The sequence below is a fragment of the Falco rusticolus genome, chromosome 6, assembly GCF_015220075.1.
Source record: "Falco rusticolus isolate bFalRus1 chromosome 6, bFalRus1.pri, whole genome shotgun sequence".
NCBI classification, from domain to species: Eukaryota; Metazoa; Chordata; class Aves; order Falconiformes; family Falconidae; genus Falco; species Falco rusticolus.
In genome coordinates, this window is record NC_051192.1 from 89,469,796 (window position 1) to 89,483,319 (window position 13,524).

The 13,524-nt window shown below is 38.2% G+C and overlaps 1 protein-coding gene across 5 annotated transcripts in view; it reads right to left on the reverse strand.

Moving 5' to 3' along the window:
• The window catches only part of GPR63 (G protein-coupled receptor 63), a 31,980-nt gene that overhangs the window by 16,942 nt on the left and 1,514 nt on the right, over window positions 1-13,524 (reverse strand). The window lies entirely within an intron of this gene.

Sequence of the window (13,524 nt, forward strand, 5' to 3'; positions counted from 1 at the left end):
GCATTCTATATTAATGGAACTTACTAAACTGCCTCTCCCACAAACATACCTGTTTTTTGGAAAAAAAAAAAAAAATAAAAAAAATTCATCTTCTTATGAAAAGATGTAGGGATGCTAATGGAAAAAATGATTAGAATGGTTGAATATGTACTCTTTTCACACAGTGTACTGCCCACAATATGTTCCTGGGATTTGGTTTAGCTCCCAGGGCAAAGTGATCAGCCCTGATGCTGCTTTTCCTACAGGGATTCAGCTCATGCTACGGCCAAATTTTGCTGCTGCCCAAAAGTCTTGCTGCTCTAATACAGGTGTTATGGATCTTACTTCTTCAGACTTCGTTCACAGAGAAGAGATGTTGGTAGCAAGTTAAATGAGGTGACTATTTCAGCAACAGAAATGAGGCTGCTTGCAGCATCCTGCTCTGAGAGTACTTAAAGACTGCAAGGGTAAGATTTACCTTAAACATATATTTATGTATTTGTAATATATGCTTTTCTTATACACATTAATGCTTGTATTTCTATGTATATTTTCAATACTTATTAGCACCTCTATTCAGTCAAAAATAAACATGTTTAATGCAACAAAATAATCTAAAATCTGTTTTTTTCCCCAGATTTACCCTATGCTTTGTTCTTAGTATAAATTCTCTATTAAAAATCCGCTACATGTTACAATAGTAACCTATTTTTCATAACAGAAACTGAGACTAAATAAAGTAACTACTTCCTAACAGTTATCCATGTCTTCTAATTGTTTTAACAGCTTCAGGATTATTTTTGTCTCACGCCAGCCAACTGGAATAACACTTTCAAGATGGCAACTGTTTCTGAGAAACAATCCTAGTTAGAAACCTATTCATACTAGAGATAAAAAATAACAGTTAAATTGACAGTTCCCTTTCAGACAATTCTTAGGGAGAGATGACATATTACAGACATTCATACCCTACACAACACAGGCATGAACAATTTCTGTACAGACATGACAGGCAGGGCTTGGAAGACACATTGTGAACAGATAAAAATTGATTAAATTTAAAAGCCAAAAATATTTAAATGAGTCAATCTGGTGATTTTTAAAGCACACTTCTGTTTTAATGTAATACAAGAGAGTACTATTTCAATTTTTTTCCTGGTTGTTTTTTTTATAACAATGCAAAGCAAACAAATGCGCATCAACTGAAGGATTCAAACCCTTCATAGGAACAGTCTTTAAGTACCTTGTAATTCCCTGTTACTAATAACTTGACAGCTAACTGAAGGGATTTTGCACTACTCAGTGGTTTTGTGCTACTTGGAAACTATTAAACAAATAGTAGGCCAAATCAAATTTCACATGGAAAGATTTATAGCAGTTCCCAGTTCACAAACCTCGTATTTAAGAAAGGCTTGTCACCATGGAAAAGCTTCTTCAGTAATAGAAGCCAGGGATTTTCACACTATTTAAAAAAAATAATTAATGTTAAAAAACAAACACACCCACCAACCCATAATACAACCCCCCCAAAAAACCCAACCCCAAAACCCCACAAAACAAAACAAAAAAACCTAACCAAACCCCAACCCCTCCACCAAAAAAAGAACAAAACCAAAAAATATCAAAAAAACCCAGCCCCAAACCTACAAAGAGAAGCATTACCTTACCAAGAAGAAATCACCCATTAACTCGTGTTGTCTGCCACTTTGGTAGCTCAAGGTCATATTTCCCTACTTACCTGAAAGCTGTTCAAGTATTCTCAATTAACTCATTTTGCAAATACTATCAAAGTGTTTCTTCAGTTACAGAGAAGCTTATTTGGTCTCAATTTCAATATGAAATTGATGCTGAGATCTTTCTGGAATGCATCATCCTGCATGCAGGATAACTAAACAGAACAACAAAGGTAACATATAATTTCTCATTTCATTGCAACTACTCAGCAGCTGCTTAAGAATTCAGACCAAGAGACTTGTATCATTTTTTAAGATACTGACACACAAAAAAGCTAGTAACAACTTAAAGTTTATGAGCAAGACTTATAGGAAAACAAGCGTAACGCTGTCCACCTTGAGAGATCAGAAAATGAAGCCTTTGCCTCTGTGTTCTCTATAAATCTCTTTATAAACCCTAAAATACCATTGATGTTGAAATTAACATTATTCAGCACAAGACAGCAAAAAGAACACCTACAAAATCAGAAGTGACGCTTCTGTATTTCTAAGACAGGAGAAAAAGAGAAGTTTAAAAAAAGGATTTCAAACAACTGGGGAAGGTTTGCAGAGAGTTTTAAAGGACCCTGTATCAGGATACTACAAAAGACATATTGATTGTCAATAAAAATATAACTTTAAATCAGTCCCAAAGAAAGGCAGAAAAGTTAAGTATTTCTGTCTAATCTTTAGGTTAATTTCTCTTTATTTCTATCAATACCACTTTTCTACTCTGGCTGTAATAGTCAAGCTTGTGGTAACAGCTCCTTTACACTCCCCAGAGCTGCTGAAAATAACTTCTATAGAATTTTTTGCCTACCTAATCTTATTGTTTTTTCCATTGAAAAACTTGTTGAATTTAACATATTTCTGCAAAACCTCTACATCATTATTATTATTTTGTTTACACAAAAAGAGGCACTTTAGCCAGGTGTGCTGGAACAAGTATTGCTATGGTATGGTACATTTAATTCAGTTCCCTCCAAATATTTCTTATCCAGGCTCAACCAATTGTCCAAGAGCCACAATGAATCCTTCAGAACATTTTCATGCAGCTCCTGTCTTCCTTCTACTATCCTTCCCTATGGGCACTCTGCAACAACGGTTAATCTGATCTAGGGCATGATCTTTGTTGCCAGCTTTCTCATGGGTCCTATAGCTCCTTCCACCACATAACAGGCTCACAGTTTGTCAGAAGATGAGAAAGTGACTTTTAGGAAAAGTGCAAGGCATCCTTCGGGGAGCAAACAGCCACCACAACAATTAAAATGGCTCAATCCTAAAGTCTCTCAGCGAAGGCGCAATTACAGATGGAAAGTACGCGCTGTGACAGCCACAGTCTGCTCCTGGCTAACGTTTCCAGTGACAAGGCAGTGGCAGATCCTGATCTGTATATAGACTGACAGTTCTGACATCAATGCAATAAATCCAGTCATAGGACAAACATGGAGGGAAACGTTATAGTGCACAATGCCATCTCCACAACGACCTCTTTTGCCTACCTGGCTGAAAAGACCAGAAACAATTCTCTCCAATGTACTCTAAAGAACAGTTTAAACACTGCATGTTGAAGAGGTTTAACGCTGCTAGAACAATGACTCATTTTCCAGAGTATGTTTTACTGAAAACAGTTTAATTTCAACTCAGAAAACACATAATGGCCATTCTACTGACCAACTCTCTCTATATTACATACTTCTTTGGCCTTCCATTTCATATTTAGCTCACAACCTGTCTTTGAAAATGGTAAGAACTTGCCAAGCAGTCTTACAAATGACCTTTCCAGATCTCCTTTTTGTTACAGAAGTAGCTATGAAGCTCCGAGAGGCTCAACCGTTGCCTGTTTTCCTCCCAGCCCACTTTTACTCCTTTTCTTCTTAAGCAAACAGAGCCTGTGAAACTCATGCGTATTCAGTCCAAGGCAGTCATTCTGAGCAGATATGCCCCACAAATAATATGTCTGAAGAAAGTTATAACCGCTTGCCTGTATGGTTGAATTCACACTCTTGTATGCATGGGATACAACTTCAAAACAGCAGAGCAGACTCCTGCGTTGGGTTTTTGCGTTGCCCTTCACTATCTACCTACCTGCTATCACCAGGTTTTTTTGGAAGTGGGTGCCATTCTAAGTATACCATATCTAGATACAGACTAGTCATTCCTCTTATCTTAAACCACAACTCACACAATGCTGAGAACATGGATACCATTACCTTCTTTGGTATTTCAGTTTCCAAGCCCATCAAGATGCAAAGGGACTTTAACTGCAGGAACACAAGGCACTTAAAAGCAAAACAAGCAGTGTGAAATAAGCACGTTACTTTTGCATCGGTGAACTTAGAAGGTCCACATCCTATCCATATGCTTTTAAAAGTCTGAGGTCTGCAGGTAAATCTGGCTATTCAGAACCCTTCCTGCCTTCTCCTTGTCCCATCCAGTCAGTCCAACACTAGTGGTTGCTGTCTGTCCTCTGGGCTCAGCTTACTTAAGTCTTGATCCCTATAGCCACATGCTTAGCTAGAATGGCTCAGATAAAATAATCCTGGCATATCAATCAATAATCCTAGTTTGGAAACCCGATACATTTTCAGCAAAAGCATTAGAAAAAAGAGCCAAAGTCTCTTCTTGGGCAGAGCAACTATCAAAACCACAATTCAATTCACTTGTTCTGAGCAACTTCACATATGTAAATCAGACAGGTATAACACAGACGTTAAACAGGTTATACAGTAAGTTCAAAACCTGTAACTTCACAAGGTCCGTAACAGCTGTATCCTTTCCCATGTACTTTGAAGAATCTCAGCTTGCTTCCTAGTCCCAGTTTTTCAGTAGGACCATACTCCTGCCAGGTCCTTGTTACACCTTTATCCACTGAGCGGTAGCTTTAATGATTATTTTAGTATCTGTTTTACTGTACAGCTTTTGTCCATTTTCTAATTTTAACAGCAAATTTTTGTTCAGTGACCCACATACCAGGTAGTCTGGTTGAGAAGTTAAGGTACCCTTTGTAAATACTAACAAAGCAATAAAATTAATGAACCATAAAATACAGGAAATTAACTTCTCATTGCATCATCAATTTATCTACCCACCTAAACGAGTTTAAAATACCAGCTTCAAGCAGTCTGATGTTCTAAGGACACTTAGCTGCCACTTCATTTATAGTCTGTTTCCTTAGCAACACTATAATCCATCTGGCTGCAGAAACCTAAATTCCCAAACCATATCCTCCTGTACACCGGAAACAGGCTCAAAAACATTTATATTTTAAACAGCATATAGTCATCATAATTTGTGAGTGTATAAATGAATCCGGAAAAGCAATAATGTTCTTACACACACACGCAAACTCTCCCTGCTCTAGCTTGAATATGATTCACGTACAGAGAATGGCACACGGACTTTAAACTTCTACGTGTTGCGTCAAGAAAGAAATGCTTTTGTAACAGTTGTAAGTAAAGCTGCTGAAGACCTAAGTCCTGGCTCTGAGAGGGAGAGATCTTGTATATCATCTTCCACCAAGAGTTTCAGAAATGAAAACATTTCTCTCATGTTTATTGCACCATGCCCTGCTGAAGGAGCCTTCAGAACTGCACATGGTCAATCTGTTCTCTTAAGACATTTCTAAGAGAAATTATTTGAAAGACAGGAAATACAACACTATTAACGGCAGCCAGAAACACCCATCAAAAGTTAATCATGTTACAAAGTAGAGCCTCTTGTCTTAAAAATACTTACTCTTCAGGTTTTTTAATCTAAAACTATAAATAGTCTGTGCAAACTAAAATAAAAATCCAGTCCCCACCAGCAACATCTAAACATAGTTAAGAGCATAAAAATCACAAATTGAAAACGTTCAGGAAAGCCCGTTCAGAGACTGGAAGGTTAACTAGAAGTTCCCCAACGCCATAGCCAAGCTAAGATGAAACTAGGTAAAATCAGGCCCTGTACCACCAGGATGAATGGATACAACGTAAAATGCCAGAATGCATCTTAATCGTACACCCTTTTTGCACAAATTTGGCAACTCCAACCTGGCAGGAGGAAATTCAGTTCTTATCCAACAGGCGAATTAATCAGCTGGTGTAGAGCAGAGCAACCTCCTCATCGCCTACATCTCAAAAGATCCATCAACAACAAGCCAGTCTTTAATCCACAGAATGATTTTGCCATGCAGTGAACCGTTTCAGTGATAAACCTACATAGCTTTGCCTGACTCCACCGCACAGCAGTGGCACATGAGTCTGTATTGCCTGACTTGCTGATAGAAACTGAAGAGAGATTTGAGCTTGCATAAATCAGGAGTCTCCTCAGGCAAGGCATCAAGCAGTGTTTCTCACTGCTATTCACTGGCTAGCATCCCTTTAGGAACTACTTAATACAGTAGCACTTACTCTAGACACCTGATGCTTCCTTCAAACAAGCCCCACCTGGCCATCGACTACAACCAACATTTTTCAGATGCTATGGTGATGGCTGGTTCCAAGAAAGCAGCAGGCTGACTATATCAGAAAGAAGCAATTTTTCAAGTCTTTCCTTTCAGGTGAAGGAAGAAATGGGTCAAATTCACAAATGCTAATCTAAAATCACTTCTGCGTTCAACCATACATATGTTATATAGGTGATCACAGCAAGTTCTCAGGGAACAGGCTGTTAATCAACTGATACATACATCTATTTTGGAAAACATTTTCAAAGAATGAGTTTAATCTTTTTCATAAAGCAGATGACAGCTCTTTGAAATACTTGGAAGACAGTGGTGTTGCACTCCCCAGACTGGCTGAGTAGTGAACTCGGTAGGCCTTTCGGCCAACGTCTGGCAACTCTAGTAAATACCCATCAAAATGAAGCCCCAACTCAAGACCTTAATGGAGTCTGTTTGTTTATTACCATCTGGTTTTACACACACACACACACTTTCTTCCTACTAGGACTGAGACTGATGTCACCTAATTTCAACGCAGCTTTGAGGTAATCACATAAGCTTACTCAGCAGTCAGACAGAACATGCATTTCTGGAAAGGAAATTCATCTAAACAGTTTCAGATATCTATTTTCATTATTTTGTTTCTTAAAAGTACTGTATATCAACTCTCACACCTTTACGTATCTATACGGCATACGTCTGTACTGCCTGAACAATCCAGTCAGATGCTTGCTTCTATGTAAGAGCTGCATAACGCTTTACGAGTGCACTCCACGATCCTGTAGTTTCAGAAAACTACAGAAATTGCCCTGTCAATGCCTGACACCAACCTACCCCAGAAGAAATTCACCAGGCCCCCCCTCTTCCTGGAGTTAGATGCTGGGATCCTCAGTATGCTCTGGAGTTTGCCAGGAGGCCATGAAACACCATAATGGAATTGAGATCATCCAATTGAGGAAGACCTCATTGTTTTAGAACCATCTTTAAAAATCACCAAAGTGACTGGTCAGCCCCTTAGCTAATGCCTAATTTGTATTCATTTATATTGGCATCACATAAAGAAGAATCCAATTAATTATTTGAATAGCTGCATACCCAGGAACAGAGGTGGACTTTGAAAACAATGGAGAGAACAGAGAGAATATAAAAGGGATATTACATCTTCAGCCTTGCTGATAATCACTCAAAGTGTATCACCATATTGCCAGTGTACTGTGGAAACGCTTTTTCAAGTCTATCATCTGTGCTGGCCTTGAAAACATACATTTAGTCCAGTTCACTTGGATCTAGCAGTTTACAGCAGAGTGGCATTACCTGAGATTTCATGCTTTGATTTCATATTTCCAGAAAAGATGAATTCAGTCGGAACTTGCCTTCTTATTTAAGCGAAATGAAGGGAAAGGGGAAGGAAAAGATGCTTAACTCAGTCAGCAAATGCACTCAGCCCTGTCCCTATCCTCATAATAAATGCAATGGAAATTTCTTATGGCAGATGCGGATGTCCTGATACCAGTAAGGCATAGTACAGCCTCTCCCTTTTATAATACTCTGAACAGCGTTTATAAAACAGCGCCTTTATGAGTCAGTATTAAATATTGCCAAATTTCTTTCAAATGTCACCTCCTTATCATAAATGACACGCTCGGAGCCTGAGCAGACATGCTGAATGAATTCAGTAGCGTGAAGGATGAATTAACTTCTCAACTGTACCACTCATGAACCCTTCACATCAGAAATAAGGCAAGAGGTGGGAGGCCCCACTGGTACTCAGTTGATTTTGCTCCAAAAAGAAACAGGTAGTTCCTCTCCAGGCCACACACAAACCTTTCCAGAGTACTCAACACAAGCATACAAAGGTCTGGGGTACCGGTGTGCATGTGTACATTGTTGAGAGAATGGAAGTGCAAACACAGCACGCATATTCCTTCAACATTTCATGGCACATCTTTGGCTAGGTGGGGGATGTTTGGATTTTGGTTTGGAATTTTTTTTACTTTATTTCTTAAAATTGTTTTGGTAGTAAGACATAGCACAGGAAATTTGGATACAAATACAATTTGAGATCATTATCTCTGCTTTGGAATTTATATATGCAAAAGCATATACACATACAGTTAAGTGATACAGGAAATCAAAATATCATTAATACCTTACACACATGTATTTCTAAACACATCCAGAAATATCATGTAACAATCCAGAAAAATGCCTAGAGAAAATTCAGAAGTGACAACTGACAAAGAAGTCTAAATCAAAATGATCAAGTAACAAAAGGATTGTTAGAGTATTACCTACTGAAGATAAGAATTTAATCAACCTATAATATCATGTGTTTTCAAACTGCTTTTCAAGTCTTTGTTACAAAAAAAAGTCATCTCTATTTTTCACAAGATATCATACTCTTCTATCATTACACACAATGAACCTTGTACAATCCTTTGAAAGGGATAATTTTGTGAATTGTGCTACTCATGCAGAAAACTTGTAGCAATAACCACTTCTAAGTAGTATCACGTTTCAAAGGTCTAACTAAGCTTTAGAAAGACAGAATTACTGTTTTGCAATTTGCATTAAAAATACATGCTTTTTCTCCCACTTTGTTGCAAAGTTTCCCCCTTGAGCTCAAAGCAATCCAAACTGACACCTCTTGTTTGTGACCTTTTCCTATCACTTTTTTCCCTTTTCCTGTTTTTAAAATTATAAGATATCTTGTACAAGATAGCAAGGTAATGAAAATATTTAACATTCCTAAAGAGCTGAGATGATATAGGGATGAACAGAACCACAGAGGAAACACTCATTGAAGTTAATTATTAAGCATTCAGAATGGATTGTAAATAAAGCATGTGACCATATATTGAATAATGACAAGAAAATAAAGGACTGCAAAGGTGCTCACTAAGGATTAACCTTGCCTAAATGTAGCTGTCCTAAAAGCTGGATAGCAAAGCTAATAGAGCCATTGAGACTCTCATTAGATACAAAGCAGAGAGTTTGCTAATTACTAAGCAAGTAATTCAGCTATAGGTGGGATAAACCACTTTCCAGACAAGCTTATTCTTCTTCATTGACTGTGCCTGGAGGGCTAGTTGAGAATACCTCCGTGTCACCATAGTCCTCTGGAGATTATTCTAACAGATTCCTGAAAGGTAGCCTGCTGCCAGCGGGTTTAAATTTGCTATGCAGGGGTCCATACACCTAATGAGGTTGAAGAAATGAAATCACAGGACAAGATAGCTAGCTTTCAGAAGCTCAAACTGAAGATTTAGAGTTGCCTCCTAAATCACCAGCATCCATTCATCGCACCTAATAAGGCAGACACCTGCTGGAAAATACAATGCATGATCATGTGGGAGAAAAAAAAGGAGAAATTTCAAACATCTTACCTGTTTCAAAAAGCAAGACCAGCAAAATATTTTTATTTTGCAGACATTTAAAAAAAAAAAAAAAGTTATTCAACAGATTTGATCAGCATAATATTGAATAAGGTATGCAAGACTGGCTGGAAAAGAATTGGGTTTTATATGTTTGGCAAAAGTTATATATATTCCTGACAGAAAGCATGTTATTAAGCATTTGAAAAAAATCCACTGTTTTGAATGATTCTTCTTGGAGGTTCACAGCAAAGGATGAAGGACAATGCACACAAGCTACAGTATGGGTAACTGATTTAGCCTTAGGAAAAAAGAATTCATAGTGAGAGTAGTCAAACACTGGAACAGGTTAGTCACAGAGGATGCCAAATCTCCATCCTTGAGGATATTCAAAACTTAGGTGGACATGACCCTGAGCAACCTCACTTAACTTTCAGTCTGGCTCAGTGCTGAGCAGAGTGATGGCCCACGTGACCTCCTGAGGTTGCTTCCAGTCTCAATTATTCTGCAGTTCTACACTCCCGTCTCAGCCCACTTTGGCTACAACAGTGATTATCCTTCACCACAGCCTGTTAAATCCAACCATGGGAATCTGAAAGCCTCTTTCCCCTTTGCTTTCTTGACCTGATCTGCTTGGCTAGCTGATCTGACTGATGCAACTAGAGGGCTGCAAACCAGGTTAGGATAAAATATTCTAACTGGCCAACTAAATGACCAGCAACTAGAAATTATACATAAAGCAACTACGAGAAGGATCTGGCAGAAAAATGCAGGAAGCAGCTGGGCAATAAGACGGCCCAGAAGAAACAGGTCAGTAAAATATTGCAGGGAAAACAACATCACCAGACAGCATTGGCCTGTGTACAACAGAATGGAAACTAAGCCTTGAAGTCTCCCCATCCTCCATAAGTCAGCTATATTATCTCATAATTTTTATGTAATATAATGTGAGTCATTCAATAATCCATGCATAAAGCATGCTATTTCCCTTTCCCTTCACTGTCAATCCGTTTATGGATCATGACCTACTACTACAGCTCAGACAGTTATAGCCTCAACTGGTATTTACAGGTTCTAACTCTGCTAAGGACCTAAGAAATTATCAAAGATACCTCAGGGGAAAAAAAAAATATTCATTTTGCTTCCATTTGCTTTAGGGATAAAAAAAATGCACTGGGAAAGTTACACACCCAAAAACTATATTAAAAAACTAATGCTATTAAAGTTTGAATGTCAAGCTCTTAAGACTTGAGAAGTAGCAGTTATAAAACTGCAATTAAACACTATGACATAGGCTTTAACAACATGACTAAATACTACTTATCCACACAGAATCCAGCTTCCTTTAGAAGGCCCGTTGCTCACCAAAACGAACTGTTCAAAACCTTGCTTTCTCCACAATTATTGTGTGTCACCACGTCATATTTAATCAACACAATTCAAACAGTGCTTTAGTAACTCCGAGGAGGAGAAAAATCAAGAGAGACACAAAAATCATAACCATCTACTAATTTTTGTTGCCCAATTTGAGATGCTAAGTGCTCTGAAGAAAAAAAAACCCAAGCAGATCCTAGATGGTATAGAGCACAGCTCCCAAAGGCCACACCATCACCACTTCAAAGCTTTAAATTTCCAGACACTTCTGTGCTTATGTGGTCTTAATATTCTTTTAAACACAGTTTGTGTATAATACACATCTAGATAGAGGTAAATTAGGTTACAGTTATGCAAGAGGGTTTTCTAAGTGCTATTCAAACCAGCGGGACTTCTCAGACATGTGCCTAAGTGTAAATACACCTTACTGAATCAGTGCTTTTACATACAGGTAGAAGAAAAGGATAGTTCACCTTTCTGCTAAAGTAACACTGAGACATTTCAATGTGTAAGATTTGTATTTCATGAGGTTTTATTCAAATGAAATTGATTGGAATTTCACTGATACAAGCTGCCTGCTCAGAAAAGTGCTTTAAAGCCTTTACCAAGTTCCATCATATACATAAGGTTTAGGTAAGTATTAAGCATTATCCTCAACTGAAAATGAGGTGACTAAACTTTTCTATTTCAGTTCAAACTGTGCTGCTAGCTAGGTTAGAAAAATTTTGGCTGCCAGCAAATATAGAGAAAAAAATACACCGTTCTATTAAAGTATTTTACATGTCTGTGAGAGGCAGTGCGACCCAACAGATCAATTTTCAATCTCAGATTTTACTTCTGGATCCTACAACTAGGATTCCTTAGATCGTTGCATTTCCTCTTGCCCCAGTTCCCTCATCTGTAACAATTAATTCTGATATCTTCTAGAATTGCTTTAAAATTTATTTATGAGACTAGTATGTGAGATTAGCTGTACATATTGATACTCAAAATGCAAGCACAGCATAAAGTACAATGCACATGCACAGTTTCATTATTGAACTGAACAGTGAGATACTGCAAAAATGTCAACCAAAACACACACATCCAGAAATGTTACGAAGTACACTGACTTTATTAGTTTAAGTGACAAAAAAAAGACAGTAAGGATGGTGGCAGTCCATAATGATTTAAACATCTATTCTAATAATTTTAACAGGCTAGTAACCTCTCCAGGCATCTAGAAGTAAATAATCTTCACGGCACTAAAAAAAATACTTGCTCTGCCCAACTTGCTACTTGGAGCAAAATAATTAAGAAAGCAAAACAACATGAGAATGCAGGCCATGGAGCTCACACCTAGCCATCAGCATCGGTTATGGGTATGCACTGCTCTGGAAGTACATTCCCAGACAAGCAGAACAAGTCAGGTAAGCCTTTCCCTATTTACCCCTCCCGTATGGGCAAGTGGGAGAGCCACCAAGCCTTCACCTACTTCCTCTTCACCCACCTGCACAAGTGGAGAAGAAAGCAGCCCTGACAACTCTAAGCAGCTGACTATGAAAAGCAGCTTTTTATAGTGCCAGAGATACCCAGTGCAGGAAAACTAGATCACTATGACTGAGCACAGAGTTAAAAGAGGCTACTTACACTGTTACTGATAGACTATGCTCGCACTAGTAAATCAGGCAATGCCAGAAGCCATTCCTGGGAAACGAAACGCAGTCACGCAGACTGCTGAACTGCTACAGACCGGCACAACATCCTTCTAACCCAGGCCAGCTACAGCTCTCCCATGCAATTCTGAGGCACGATGTTGCATTTAACACAGGCCAGGAGGCAGTCCCAACTAGGAGCTTGTATTCAGCTACCCCATTCTGGAAGGCAGGAGTTTAGCAGCACTGACAAGTGCTAATCCGTGCCAGTTGGCTTCAGGACCAGAAAGCAGTCTTGAGTGTATTTAATTAACTGGTAAAGAAGAGGTCATACCCTCTCCTAGGCTTTATCTGCTATTATTCTTAGAGAAAGACTTTGTAAGTGTCAAATGCAATGAAGCATACAAGCATAGCCTGATCAGCACCACCTGACAAAAGTCATCTACACAATGTAGTATACAAGAAGAAAATTAGAAATTAGTAGAGCTCTTCTTGGCTTCTTCCTGTTCCCTCTGAGCAGGCAGACCTTGCATATCATCAACTAATATTCACAGTCTCATTTATTTTCTCACTAAAAAAAAAATCTTCTATAGATTTATAATACTCTTTTATAGTAAGGCTACTCTAATAAATGAGTCATGCAAAATAGTGTAAGAAGTTCAGTTTTTAAGGGCTGATCATCTGGCAGTAAATATTTCAAATTAGTTATTTAGAATTATTACTAAGTACGAAACCTGCTTCTGTAGACTAAGAATATAATTACTAGTAAGTCTCATGTTATCCTGGAAACATAGCTACAACGATGTTGGCAAATACGTTTTCACAATAGATAACTGTGCAAAAACAACTGTAAAAATACATTTGACAACTGACACTACAAGGCTATTCTGTGTTATCATACCCTTTGAAATCTCTTTCCAGTTTCAGATATCTAGAAATGGCCATTTAAAACTTCCGCTTTCATAATCCAGTGCCTCCGCCACCTTTGCTGTAGTGTTAGAAAGCATAAGATGTCCCACAGAAAA